The sequence below is a fragment of the Xenopus tropicalis genome, chromosome 7 (assembly GCF_000004195.4).
Source record: "Xenopus tropicalis strain Nigerian chromosome 7, UCB_Xtro_10.0, whole genome shotgun sequence".
NCBI classification, from domain to species: Eukaryota; Metazoa; Chordata; class Amphibia; order Anura; family Pipidae; genus Xenopus; species Xenopus tropicalis.
The window spans coordinates 117,374,579-117,388,085 of record NC_030683.2 but is presented as its reverse complement, the minus strand read 5'-3'; the positions used below and the strand labels follow the sequence as shown (position 1 = coordinate 117,388,085).

Sequence of the window (13,507 nt, the reverse complement as noted above, 5' to 3'; positions counted from 1 at the left end):
CCAAGGTGCTATCTACAAGGAGATTGTATGTTCTCCCCATGTTTCTTCCCAAACTCCAAAAACATAAAGGCAGGTTAACTGGCTCCTTAGATTCTAAGAACAGGACCCCCACCCATCTGTATGAATATATAAATATATGTATGTAAAAGACAATGTCCATGTTGGCTCGTTATCAATAATAATATTAATATTGGTTTGGATTGCTGCATTGTTGCTTCACATGCTGACTCCGGGACAAAGAGGCAGGAACAAGTTATTGCGGATCTGCCAGTGAGTCTGTGGGTGACTAGGGGTTGCCAAGGCCCAAGTTTTGAGCAAAGTCGTTCCTACACTCATGGCATTCCAGACGACAGCTGGGAGTGCTAAGAATAAAGTGCGCCCCACCCAGCCCAGGGCAGGGCCTGCCTCATGGTCTCTCTTTGATGGGGCTTGTGGGGATGCAGTGCGGTTTATTTTTGTGTGCGGCTTGTGGGAATCTGGTTTCATAAGCTGTTAAAGGCACAGGGAACCTATGTGTCGCTTTCAGCCTAACTGCTCCTCCTGTAACTTACACAAACGCAATTCCTTTAGTATAGTTTAGATAATTTACACAAACCTTGTGTGATAAAGCTTGGCCACTGGTGCATATTTGGGCAAATTGCAATTACAGTGGCTTGCAAAAGTATTCGGCCCCTTTGAACTTTTCCACATTTTGTCACATTACAGCCACAAACATGAATCAATTTTATTGGAATTCCACGTGAAAGACCAATACAAAGTGGTGTACACGTGAGAAATGGAACGAAAATCATACATGATTCCAAACATTTTTTACAAATAAATAACTGCAAAGTGGGGTGTGCGTAATTATTCAGCCCCCTGAATCAATACTTTGTAGAACCACCATTTGCTGCAATTCCAGCTGCCAGGCTTTTAGGGTATGTCTCTACCAGCTTTGCACATCTACAGACTGAAATCCTTGCCCATTCTTCTTTGCAAAACAGCTCCAGCTCAGTCAGATTAGATGGACAGCGTTTGGGAACAGCAGTTTTCAGATCTTGCCACAGATTCTCCATTGGATTTAGATCTGGACTTTGACTGGGCCATTCTAACACATGGATATGTTTTGGTTTAAACCATTCCATTGTTGCCCTGGCTTTATGTTTAGGGTCGTTGTCCTGCTGGAAGGTGAACCTCCGCCCCAGTCTCAAGTCTTTTGCAGACTCCAAGAGGTTTTCTTCCAAGATTTCCCTGTATTTGGCTCCATCCATCTTCCCATCAACTCTGTCCAGCTTCCCTGTCCCTGCTGAAGAGAAGCACCCCCAGAGCATGATGCTGCCCCCCCATATTTGACAGTGGGGATGGTGTGTTCAGAGTGATGTGCAGTGTTAGTTTTCCGCCACACATAGCGTTTTGCATTTTGGCCAAAAAGTTCCATTTTGGTCTCATCTGACCAGAGCACCTTCTTCCACATGTTTGCTGTGTCCCCCACATGGCTTGTGGCAAACTGCAAACGGGACTTCTTATGGTTTTCTGTTAACAATGGCTTTCTTCTTGCCACTCTTCCATAAAGGCCAACTTTGTGCAGTGCGCGACTAATAGTTGCCTATGGACAGATTCCCCCACCTGAGCTGTAGATCTCTGCAGCTCCCCCAGAGTCACCATGGGCCTCTTGGCTGCATTTCTGATCAGCGCTCTCCTTGTTCGGCCTGTGAGTTTAGGTGGACGGCCTTGTCTTGGTAGGTTTACAGTTGTGCCATACTCCTTCCATTTCTGAATGATCGGTGGAACAGTGCTCCGTGGGATGTTCAAGGCTTTGGAAATCTTTTTGTAGCCTAAGCCTGCTTTAAATTTCTCAATAACTTTATCCCTGACCTGTCTGGTGTGTTCTTTGGACTTCATGGTGTTGTTGCTCCCAATATTCTCTTAGACAACCTCTGAGGCCGTCACAGAGCAGCTGTATTTGTACTGACATTAGATTACACACAGGTGCACTCTATTTAGTCATTAGCACTCATCAGGCAATGTCTATGGGCAACTGACTGCACTCAGACCAAAGGGGGCTGAATAATTACGCACACCCCACTTTGCAGTTATTTATTTGTAAAAAATGTTTGGAATCATGTATGATTTTCGTTCCACTTCTCACGTGTACACCACTTTGTATTGGTCTTTCACGTGGAATTCCAATAAAATTGATTCATGTTTGTGGCTGTTATGTGACAAAATGTGGAAAAGTTCAAGGGGGCCGAATACTTTTGCAAGCCACTGTATTTTGGGCAGAGCTCCTGTACTGGATCACAGTCAGTCTGCCTGGAACCATTATTGGCATTATACAAATAATAGACATTCCAAGCCACTATATTTGTATTTGGGATTTAAAGTGATACTGAAACAAAAAAACTACTTTTCAAAATATTAATGTACATAAAAAGTTACATATAGGTCATGTTCATCATTTTTCACTGATAGGGCTGTTTTTCTTAGTAATTGTTACTTTAAGTCCCCAAACCTGACTGTTTTGCCAGCCTGACTGTCCATTTCCAACCTGTCAGTTACAGCTTCTAATGCTAACGGCCTCCTGCTGCACCAATATGGCCGCCCCCTTATAGGGGAACATGGGGGATCAGATAGGGAAATAATTTTATGGCAAAATTATAAAGATTATGCAAAGACAAACTTGTACCCAGGTTCACCTAAACAACAACTTTTCAACTGGACTTCATTATTTATTTTTTATAGCGTATCAATTATTTGACTTATTCTTCTGACTCTTTCCAACTTTCAAATGGGGGGGTCACTGACCCCAGCAGCCAAAAAAACTTGAGGTTACAATTTTATTGTTTTTGTTACATTTAATTACTTATCTTACTATTCAGGCCCTCTTCTATTCATATTTCTGTCTCGCATTCAATCCACTCCCTGATTGCTAAGGTAATTAGGACCCTAGCAACGTGATAGCTGCTGAAATTTCAAACTGGAGAGCTGCTGAACAAAAAGTGAAATCATTAAAAATAATAAAAAGAGCAATTCCAAATTGTCTCAGAATATTACTCTATACATCATTAACTCCTTTAATACTGCTGTATGTACGCCATCTAGTGAAAACAAACTGTAACTGCAGGAGACTACTCCTCGGTTCACTACTTTCTTTCTCAAATATTTTTATTAGTTTTAAAATAGGCAAGCAAAATTCAATGCAGAGGAACAGAGGCAGCTTCATAATTACAAGTTAATTATGAAGTATAATTATCAGTCAGGTACTATGCAAAAGTATGAAGAGAAAAACTATAACCATAAACAGGTTTCTCTCTGTCCATACACTACTTGCTGGGGATTGCTACATTTCCAGGCTCCCACCTTGCAGCCCACTAATGTAACGTAATGTGGTAATGAAGGCAATTGGTAGGCCATTGTTACCAAACAATATAAACTGGGAGTGAAGGTGGTTTACCAGTCTCTGCAGTCCGTGAATTCAATAAACATTCCTTTCACTTTATAGGGCTCATTTACTATTAGCAAGCACAAGTGTTGAGGCTCAAGGCAGGGGTAATACAAATATCACCTGCACTCAGTACTCAACCACATTGCACCTTGCACTGCTTGGACCTTTAATAGCAAATCTAAGGTGCAGCACCCTGCACTCAAGGGAGGTCCATACTTGGTGCCAGGACTCCCAATGTACATGCAGTCACAGGACTGATAGAGGAGCACCTTCCCTTTGAGGAGCAGTTGAATGTGGTGCAATGGGATCCCTATGGCCTGCCATCTTCATGGCAAGGACCTCCTTCCTACTGTGTCCCATACCACTGGCACTTATATATATATATATATTTATTGTATTTATTTATTATATCACTTGTCCTCCCTGTGTGTAATTTTGTATTCTGTAAGATTGTACAGCGCTGCGTACCCTTGTGGCGCTTTATAAATAAAGTTATACATACATACATATATATATATACACATACAGGGCCGCCATCAGAAATCACGGGGCCCCTCACAACAAAATTTTCTGGGCCCCCCTCTTCCCACGCCCCCCAATGGCCCCTCCCCCAGTGACCCCTCCCATCAGTTTCCAAGCAGCATATGCAATAAAATGTCTCTTTAACACAGAACACAAATGAGTTTTAGATTTGTTAAAGGAGAAGGAAAAGCTAAGTCACTTGGGGGTGGCAAAATGTTAGGCACCCCCAAGTGACTTGAATTGCTTACCTTCTACCCCGGGCTGGTGCCCCTGTACGGAGAGAACAGCCCCAGCCCGGGGTAGCAGCGATCGCTTCCTCCTTCGCATAGTGGAACTTTAGCAGAGAAGTCGGCTTTTCACTCTACAGCGCATGCGCCAGACTCTCAGTCAAGGCTTAATGAAGGCGGAAGTAAGAAGCGCTCGCTACAGGTACTGGTGCTGTTTTCTCCTAACAGGGGCACCAGCCCGGGGTACAAGCTAAGCGATTCAAGTCACTTGGGGGTGCTTAACATTTTAGCACCCCCAAGTGACTTAGCCTTTCCTTCCCCTTTAAATCACATTTATTACTATTATTATTAATACAGTACAGGCACTTAGAGGAAATGCTTTCTTCTGATCCCCCCCCCCATGGTCCACCTGCTTTCTCTAACTCCCCCCCCATTATCCACCTGCTTCCTCCGGCTCCCCCCCAGCATGCTCTGACTCCCCCCCATCGTCCACCAGCATCCTCCTGCTTCCCCCCGCATCCAACTGCATCCACCAACCTACCCCGCGTCCAACTGCATCCACCAACTCCCCCCCCCCGCGTCCAAGTGCATCCACCAACTCCCCCCCCGCGTCCAAGTGCATCCACCAACTCCCCCCCCCGCGTCCAACTGCAACCACCCACTCCCCCCACCCCGGGTCGAACTGCATCCACCTGCTTCCCCCCCCCCGCGTCCAACTGCATCCACCTGCTTCCCCCCCCCACGTCCAACTGCATCCACCTGCTTCCCCCCCGCGTCCAACTGCATCCCCCCCCACATCCAACTGCATCCACCTGCTTCCCCCCCCGCGTCCAACTGCATCCACCTGCTTCCCCCCCCCCCGCGTCCAACTGCATCCACCTGCTTCCCCCCCCGCGTCCAACTGCATCCACCTGCTTCCCCCCCCTGCGTCCAACTGCATCCACCTGCTTCCCCCCCAGCGTCCAACTGCATCCACCTGCTTCCCCCACCCCGCGTCCAACTGCACCCACCTTCTTCCCCCCCCCCCCCCGCGTCCACTAGCTTCATCCTGCTCTCCCCCTGCTCCCTCACTCCGGCTCCCCGCTGTGTACTGACTTGCGTCCCTCAGGCTCCAGGCCCCGCTGCATTCTCCAGCTCACCCACCACTGTATCCTCACTTTTATTACTGGCGTCACACGTACACACGGGGCGCAACCAATCAAATTACCTGCCGACCACCAATGTACCAATGATAGGGCCCGTAATTTTTAAAGGGCTAAAAATACTGTATCACGGCCGGGCCCCCTTTAAAGCGAGAAGTGCCCGGGCCCGGGACAACAGTCCCCCCTGTGCCCCCCTGATGGTGGCCCTGTATATACATATATACATATATATATATATATATAAAAGAGTCCACCTTGAAAAAGTTTCCAAAAGGGACCGAAACGTCGGTCGTACGTGCAATTATAATACACTAATATTTGTTTGAACCACAAGACCCTTGGTGCTGGTTGTGTTTGGTATATATATATATATATATATATATATATATATATATAGTCTATCAACAGGCACTAACCTAAAGGTAATCAAAAATGCCCGGGTGCAGTCCAAAAGGAATGTAATAAGGTAGCAAACATACAAGGTAGCGCACTCGCAGGACTTAAGCAACATCAAAATAATTTATTACAAAATCACATCTAACTGCTGCCATTGCAGCCTTTCTCAAAGACACAGTGAAACAGTGAATGTGCACACATAGACACAAAATGGCGCGAAAATAGTGACGTCATCGTGTGAAGTATATGTATATATATATATATGTATACCAATATAGGTAATTAGTGAGTAAAAACAAGCAGTGAAGTATTAAAAACACATTAAGAACAGTGTAAACGCCCAGGAGACAACTAATGGCGAATGGACAGAGAGTGAAATGTCCGGTGTGCACTGAGGCAGAACTATAACTCACCCTCGCCTGCAGGCCTAAGATGGCGGATACTAGGAAAGCTGATATCAGGTGTCACCTCAGGTATTAAACAGGGCGCTGTGTGCAGGGAAGCTGATTTTCTACACAGGGTGTGCCAGTAGCGAAATAATGTTCTATAAATATATGTCTTTAAATCTACATTTTATTTATATATACCTATATCTATATGTATGTGTATATCTGTATATAGTCTTTCCTCTCAACATGCTACTGCTATCAATCTAACACAGACTGTACAACCAACATTCAGCCTTGGCGCTTTCACATGAAAGACGCCCACACTGCCCCTCAGCCAATCGCTTTCCGCTTTTTAGCGTCAGAGAATCCGGAAGTTCCGGTTAAGTACACGCTTGTGGCTATGAATCCCTAAGCAAAGGAGGGTGAGGTTTCATGTTACCGGAAGCTCCGCTGGGAAATGACTTCCTGTCTCCTCCCCTCACAGCACATGTAGGCTGAGGCGCCACATGGCAGGAGCGCTTAATGGAGGAGGAATGGGAGAGCCGGCCTGCTGCTGCTGTTTCACTACTAGCCATGGGACTGGCTACAGAGATATGTTCAGTGTCACCTTGGGCACATTCATAGGTACGTGTCAGAGGGAACTGGAAGGGGCCAGGCTGCTCATTAGATCACTTTCTGTATATACCAGGAATTTGCAGATTCCAAGATGATGATGCTGCTATGGGAATACTTATACATAAAGGGTGGCAGCTCTGCCGTGCAGCATTGTAACTGCAAACTAAAGCATTTTAGATCCATGTCTAAAGTAAATAAAATTTTAATTGCCACACAGCTGGCTGTTTTAGGGTTTCAGTAGTATACCTCCCAACCATCCTGCTTTCGGCGGGACAGTCCCGGTATTTATAGCACTTCCCGCTGTCCCGGATTCATTGCTAGATGTCTTGCTTCTCGGCATTGCCATTTAATTGGTTGCTGTGCCTGCTCTGCTGGGGAATAAAGTCTGCCCCCTTAACTCTTGAATCTCCCCTGCTACCCCAAGCTCACAGCCTAAAGGCCCCCATACACGATATTGGTCCCTTGGACTGATTCGGCAGCTAATCAGCCCATGTATAGGCAGAAACGAGCGGCCTGGCCAACCAATATCTGGCTTGAAATTGGCCAGATATCGACTGGCCAGCATAGAAAATCCAGTCGGATCAGGGACCGCGTCGGCTCGTTGATGCGGTCCCCGAACCGACTGCCCATGGCCGCAAATGTAATCCGATCGTTTGGCCACAGAGCCAAACGATCGGATTATTTTTTTTTAAAGCAACTTGCTACCCGATATCGCCCACCCGTATCGCTCGTTCATAAAATCTAGCAGACATTTAAAAGGGGCCCTTATAAGTCTGGGAACCTTAGGCCTTGTTAATATGGCTAGAAATTCTAGTGGTACATTAATATTGTTTTGCTTTCAGCTGATTAAGAATGGAAGGAAATAACATAAATTTATGTACCACTGGAATTGGCCCTGTTTATTACTTTGGAAAATGCACGGAACTGTTGGCATGTCTGAAGTTGAATATGCCCTTTATCAGTTTCATTTATTAATTTTACTGGCATGTCTGGGGTTAATATGCCCTTCAATTTAATGTAGTCATACTGCCACCTTTGAAGTTAATATGTCCTTTATTCTTTTTGTTTAGTGATTATACTGGCACATCTGGGGCATGTAAAGTGGGTGTGGCATGTGGAGTGTGGTCACAAAGCAGGCGTGGCCAAAAGATTTTTGCCGCACTACCAGCGTCGTATATTTTTGTTCCTCTTAATGAAATGTTGGGAGGTGTGCAGTAGCATCAGTTTAAAGAATTCACCCTCTGCTTTCCTCCATCAGGTCTGCCACAGGTCCTCCAGCCTCACAGGAATAAAGACTGAGCAGAAATGGGGCCCTGCTGACAGGTGTGAGATTTTATTTTTGATACTTCCTTAAAAGCTCCTGTTCTCCAATAATATAATGAAAAATATAAGGAAGAGGGAAGACCTCCTGGTATACATAAACTACAGACTTGCTTATTACTACCGCATATGCTTCCTGTAGTCTTTATCATGTACCAGTAGCGCCTCATCTTATCTGCTGAGGTTGTGCGGATAGAGCTGCATATATAAATGTAAGCTCTGCAAAAGGGTAGAGCATGACTACTGAAACAGCTGTAATTAAAATTTTATTTTGATAAAGCTGCTGTGTCCTGGGGTTTTCAGAAATGTTACCTCTGACTGATATGCAGTGACTTCTGGTTCAGTGATGTTAGCACTGGGCTCTGAATTGTATGACAGACACTTGTGCCCCTCTGTCCTGACATTCAGAGGGCCTGAGGGCCAGAAGGAAGACTGCACATAAGGAGCTGGCATCCTGTTGCGCCATTCCAGCCCTATTTTACTATTTTACCCCAACAACCTATCAATTCATGTGTGGGAGGTGATATTCAGAGTGACACAAAGTTGTGCATGAGTGTTCAGTTAGACACCATAATGGCATCTCCAGAGAAGGGGGTCCTTTTTAGAGCACCATCAAGAGCAGGACTTGGCAGACACATTGCATACTCTTGCAGTGACATCAATATGAGTACCACCTCTTGTAAGTCATCATAAGTGTTCCTTAAAATATTCAGAATGACAGGGGCCATAAACCATGTTCTACAGAGAAAGGTTATGAAGAATACAAAGGGAACTCTACCCTGTAACTGTGAAAGGAAGCGATAATCTGTTAGTGGAAGGGAGAGATTCCTGTTTATCTTTATTGCACTGAAACCTACCATTTTTGTTTCAGGCTACAGCTAAAGAAAATGGCTGTGCAACCTTGTGTCTGCTTTATCTGGTAAGTTCTTATTTTTATATCTTCGTCAATGAGACCCCTGTCCCTATGATGTCAGCACTGGGCTCTGAAGTCTGAGTGACAACTGTGCCCCACTGTGACTTGACATGCAGTGGGACTGAGGGACAGGTTGTCTTCTCTGGGGTGAGGGGAATTGTCTAGTTATTTTGTAAGAGGAATGTGTCCTTTTCTTTAGCAGTTCTGTTATCTGATGTGTAAAGATTTTATTGTTAGAAACGTATTATTTGGTACAGAATATTGGGTAACTTTGAGATTGTCCTTTCTGTTCTGTTAACTTTTTTTTTCTTTTTTTATCTTACCAGACTTGTACACCATTCTCAGGCACATGTTAAGATGGAGGTATGTAGTCGGAAGGACTGAATGTACTAAAGGTCCAAAAAATTCTGTAGATGTGTAACTTCATAAATGGAAACGATTGCAGAAATGATTGTTTGTTTTAATTTGAGCTTCACCCCATGGAAATAAGAAACATTCTAATTATGATCATTCAAAATTCTATAGCGTTACTGAAATAGGTTACTTGCTCAGGAATTTGTCTCTCCATGCAGGGGTTGGAGTCAGATTTTTCATTTTATAAAAGGTAATGGCAAAAAGTCAGTATCTTTGATCATCCATCTGAATTTGGAGCGAGATTTTGATTGACTAGTTTAATGCATTATTGTGGGGATAGGGCACCTCCATTTGTCTGGATGTTGTATTAGATCTGTTTTCAAAACACCCTCACCAGTAATGTGTTAACCATTGAATCAAAATGTGACTGACTTCTGCATGTAGAGAGACAGATTGCTGGGCGGGGGAAGTAAGTTTATTTTTGAGCCCATTAACAGTGGTTCTGCAAGAAATAAAGTACAAAGTTCTTCTCCCTGAGAGCAGTGTGGAGAATGCTGTGAATGTGGTCATTTATCACCAGCCGGGCTCTTGAGCTGCAGAATTCCACTGTCTCACCCCGAGACTGGTTAGCTGCACATCTGGCTTTACTGGGTAATAGTTAATCCCTATGATGTGAGCACTGGGCTCTGAAGCCTCATTTGCTGATACATGTGCCTCTCTGTGACTTTGACATGCAGAGAGACTGAGGGAATGGTGTGCATATAACTTGACTATGTTTAGAGAACTTACTGAATGGGTAGGCTTGCCCTTGTAATCCTGTTTCTCTTAAAGTAGCAACCATTATACCCTGAAATCTTGTCAATCCAGAGGATGTCACATGTTAGAAACGACCCTTTGCCCTATTGTACTAAAATATTTATTCTTTTAAAGGTGCTGTGACCTTTATGTCAAGATGCCCTCTTAATGGGTGAGTACTCAGATGGAGATTAGTGACAATGCACTACACTTACGGTGACCGTGTACTTCAAATAACTCATTGTTAAAGGTTAAACTCAAGCACACCTCTGCCTGTTGTGTTTTACCTGTTCAGTCTATTACACAAACCTTGATATATGCCAGTGTGCATACTTATACTGATTATAAATCACACATCCAAACATTTATTTGAGAACGGAAAGGAAGAGAGAATGTTACTCCAACCAGTTAACTGTGTACTGAAACCTTCCATTGGTGATTTACGGTACAGGTTACAAGCTGGCTACTCAGACTAATGTCTGCTTTATGTTGTACATTGTTTATACAATTTGTACTGTACATAATGTTAAAGTGGACGAGACCCCTGTCCCTGTGATGTCAGCACTGGGCTCTGAAATCTGAGTGACAACTGTGCCCCACTGTGACTTGACATGCAGTGGGACTGAGGGACAGGTCTACTTTGGGCTGGGGGGTAATAATTTGTAGATCCATGTGAGAAATCAGATGAGTCATTGTGAAACACTCAAGGTGTCAAGATGCAGGTTTAGCATTTCTCATTTGCCCCTTCACTAGTCTTGTGCATTGAATTCTGTTGACTTTTCTTTCTCTTGCAGGTATCTCACTAGCCCTCTCACTATCTCTTAGTACACCATTCTTGGACAAATTGAGATGGAGGTATGTAGAAAGAAAACTGAATATATTACATAGGGGGCTAGTAAAAGGCCAGGGAACAGAATTGCTTTGTAACAGTGACTTAAAGAACTGTAGCATTGCTTCGCCAGGCAGTGAGGCAGCTTTAGTTACAGGAAGCCAAACCAGGGGTTGACCATAGAGGTATGTGCTTGTGTCTTTTGCCTACCCCTAGTTTCAGCAGAGTACAAAGGGAGGTTACTGTCCCTGAGGTCAGTGCTTCTCCTACAACATCAATAAGCAGCTTATGTCATAAAGTTCTCATTTTATTATCTGTAGTCTAATATAATTAGCGTTGGCTTGTCTTGTGTGTGCATTGTATGACACAGACTGGTTAGAGGCACAGCTGGTTTACTAGGTGATAGTTCTCGTCCCTGTGATGTGAGCACTGGGCTCTGAAGCTTCATTTGCTGATACACGTGCCTCTCTGTGACTTTGACATGCAGAGAGACTGAGGGAATGATGTCCTTACTTACTGGGTAGGCCTGCCCTTCTGTTTCTCCTTTACTTAGAGAAGCTACTGTTATACCAATCCAGAGCATGTTGTTAGAAATGACCCTTTGCCCTATTGTACTAAACTATTTGTTCTTTTTAAGGCGCAGTGACCTTCATGTCAAGCTGCCCTGTTAACGGGTGAGTTACTAGGGATGGAGATTAGTGCAAAAACACACCATATACATTTATTTTTAGCTTCAGCAGTCAAATTGACATGGGTTAGGCACAGGTAACTTTTTGTAATTCTCAACTTGTGTGTTAAATGTGTACCGTCCAGTACACAACCTTGTGCCAATGTGCAGTGACTTCTGTTCCAATGATGTTAGCACTGGGCTCTGAATCACATCATATGACAGATACATGTGCCCCTCTGTCCTGACATGCAGAGGGTCTGAGGGCCAGAAACACTACACATCTGTATTAAATATCTTGTGCTCGGCTGCTAAGTTGCAGCCCTTCAGTCTCTTCCCCCCCCCCCCCCTGTTAAGTGGCACACATGAGAAATTGTCCTGTTTTTATTTAGCCCCTGCCTAATTACCCCTTTCCTTCTGCAAGTTGCCTTAAAACACTTCTAAAGCAGGCTGTGAAACATTGTTTTTATATATTATCATGTTAGGGTAAAATAGATGAAGTGGATTTAGGCCAGACTTTGGCATTACTATATGCAGGATTTAAAGGCAGTCTTTCTACTTCTACTACTGTGTTTCTCCCAATCTGTTTTTAAAGCATTGTACCTTGTATAAAACTAAGGATAAAAATCTTGTATTTCAGAATGGGACAACTTACAATCTGATGGCATTTTCTCACGTGCACTTTATACCTAGGTAAGTTGTTGCTTGGTTCTGCTGTGTTGAAGCTGCTAAAAGGGATCAGTCCTGTCCCTGTGATGTCAGCACTGGGCTCTGAAATCTGAGTGACAACTGTGCCCCACTGTGACTTGACATGCAGTGGGACTGAGGGACAGGTCTTCTGCTGGGGTGGAATATTATGCGTATGTGTAGATATCACTATTGTGGATAAATCCTAACTTAGATCATGGTAATGTTACATTAATGCAAATCTTATGTTTAATCATGGCTGACATTGGGGTGGGGGAGGTACTACAGGCAGGGGGCACCAAGACTTGGGAAGTGGGTGAGGTTTGTGTGGATCATGGGTGGAAATAATGGGGGTGTGGCCAGGGTCTTGTAGTATGAGGACTGTATTATATGGTGTAAATATGAAGTATCTAGCCATGGAAAATGTGTAACTACACCTCTTACATGTGATATATTATACATCTTTACATCAGAGCAGATGTTTTTGATTGTCACAACCCAATTACAATTTTTTTCCTTGCAGGTTCGGTATGAGGAGTCAGTGTGTTGAAAAGATCATATGTTAAAACAAATGCTTATTAAAAAGAAACAAATGTTGAACTGAGTGCTGTCTGTTTTGGGCCGACGTTAAAATTGAATCAATACATCGCTTCTTTTAGCATTGGGCAAGGGCTGCACAAAGGGATTGCTTATTTTTGGTAATAACCGTACAGATTCTAAATCTCTAGCCAGTTATGCAGCACTTATGATACAGCACAGTAGATAATGTAGAAACACTAGGCAATCGCAATTTTAAATAGGGGGATTTGTAGTTCTTGAATAAAAGTGCCATTGTGGAAGCCCTAGTCAGCCCCATGACTGCACTAGCTAATTTTATTTCCATGCAAATGGCAACGCATGGATTCTGCTATTTTTATTTACAAATAGCTATTTGGTGGTCTCCCTGGCTGTATTGTACAAGGTTTGTAATGGTCCCTTGTCCATCTTTAACCAGGAAAAGTGAATAATCCTAGGACAAGTGACATACCCTATTGAAACTAGTCCCCTGTATGAGTGAGGCGTACTTTAGCCATAGGGTTACCTTGGTAGAGCCCTACCACACAAAGCTGATAAAGAATGTTGGGGGTAGTAAAGCATTCTGATAAATAGCTTATACTGTAAAAAGTGTCTGCATGGCTGCTGCAGGCCAACTATGTGTCTTGAAGGAGAAATTAAATTCTTCATTCT

The 13,507-nt window shown here is 43.8% G+C and overlaps 1 long non-coding RNA gene and 5 other non-coding genes across 6 annotated transcripts; all 6 read left to right on the top strand.

Moving 5' to 3' along the window:
• The first annotated feature begins 6,533 nt into the window (after window positions 1–6,533).
• Window positions 6,534–12,880, top strand: LOC101734953. The gene is made up of 9 exons (XR_001171368.3): window positions 6,534–6,724; window positions 7,974–8,038; window positions 8,907–8,954; window positions 9,275–9,311; window positions 10,233–10,269; window positions 10,892–10,952; window positions 11,564–11,600; window positions 12,234–12,286; window positions 12,804–12,880. It is a non-coding gene; the product is annotated as an uncharacterized LOC101734953 (long non-coding RNA).
• Window positions 8,371–8,459, top strand: LOC116412527. Its single transcript, XR_004223772.1, has one exon. It is a non-coding gene; the product is annotated as a small nucleolar RNA SNORD88 (small nucleolar RNA).
• Window positions 8,992–9,080, top strand: LOC116412525. The gene has a single exon (XR_004223770.1). It is a non-coding gene; the product is annotated as a small nucleolar RNA SNORD88 (small nucleolar RNA).
• LOC116412526 lies at window positions 9,962–10,055 on the top strand. Its single transcript, XR_004223771.1, has one exon. It is a non-coding gene; the product is annotated as a small nucleolar RNA SNORD88 (small nucleolar RNA).
• LOC116412524 lies at window positions 10,642–10,730 on the top strand. Its single transcript, XR_004223769.1, has one exon. It is a non-coding gene; the product is annotated as a small nucleolar RNA SNORD88 (small nucleolar RNA).
• Window positions 12,338–12,426, top strand: LOC116412523. The gene has a single exon (XR_004223768.1). It is a non-coding gene; the product is annotated as a small nucleolar RNA SNORD88 (small nucleolar RNA).
• Window positions 12,881–13,507: the final 627 nt, after the last annotated feature.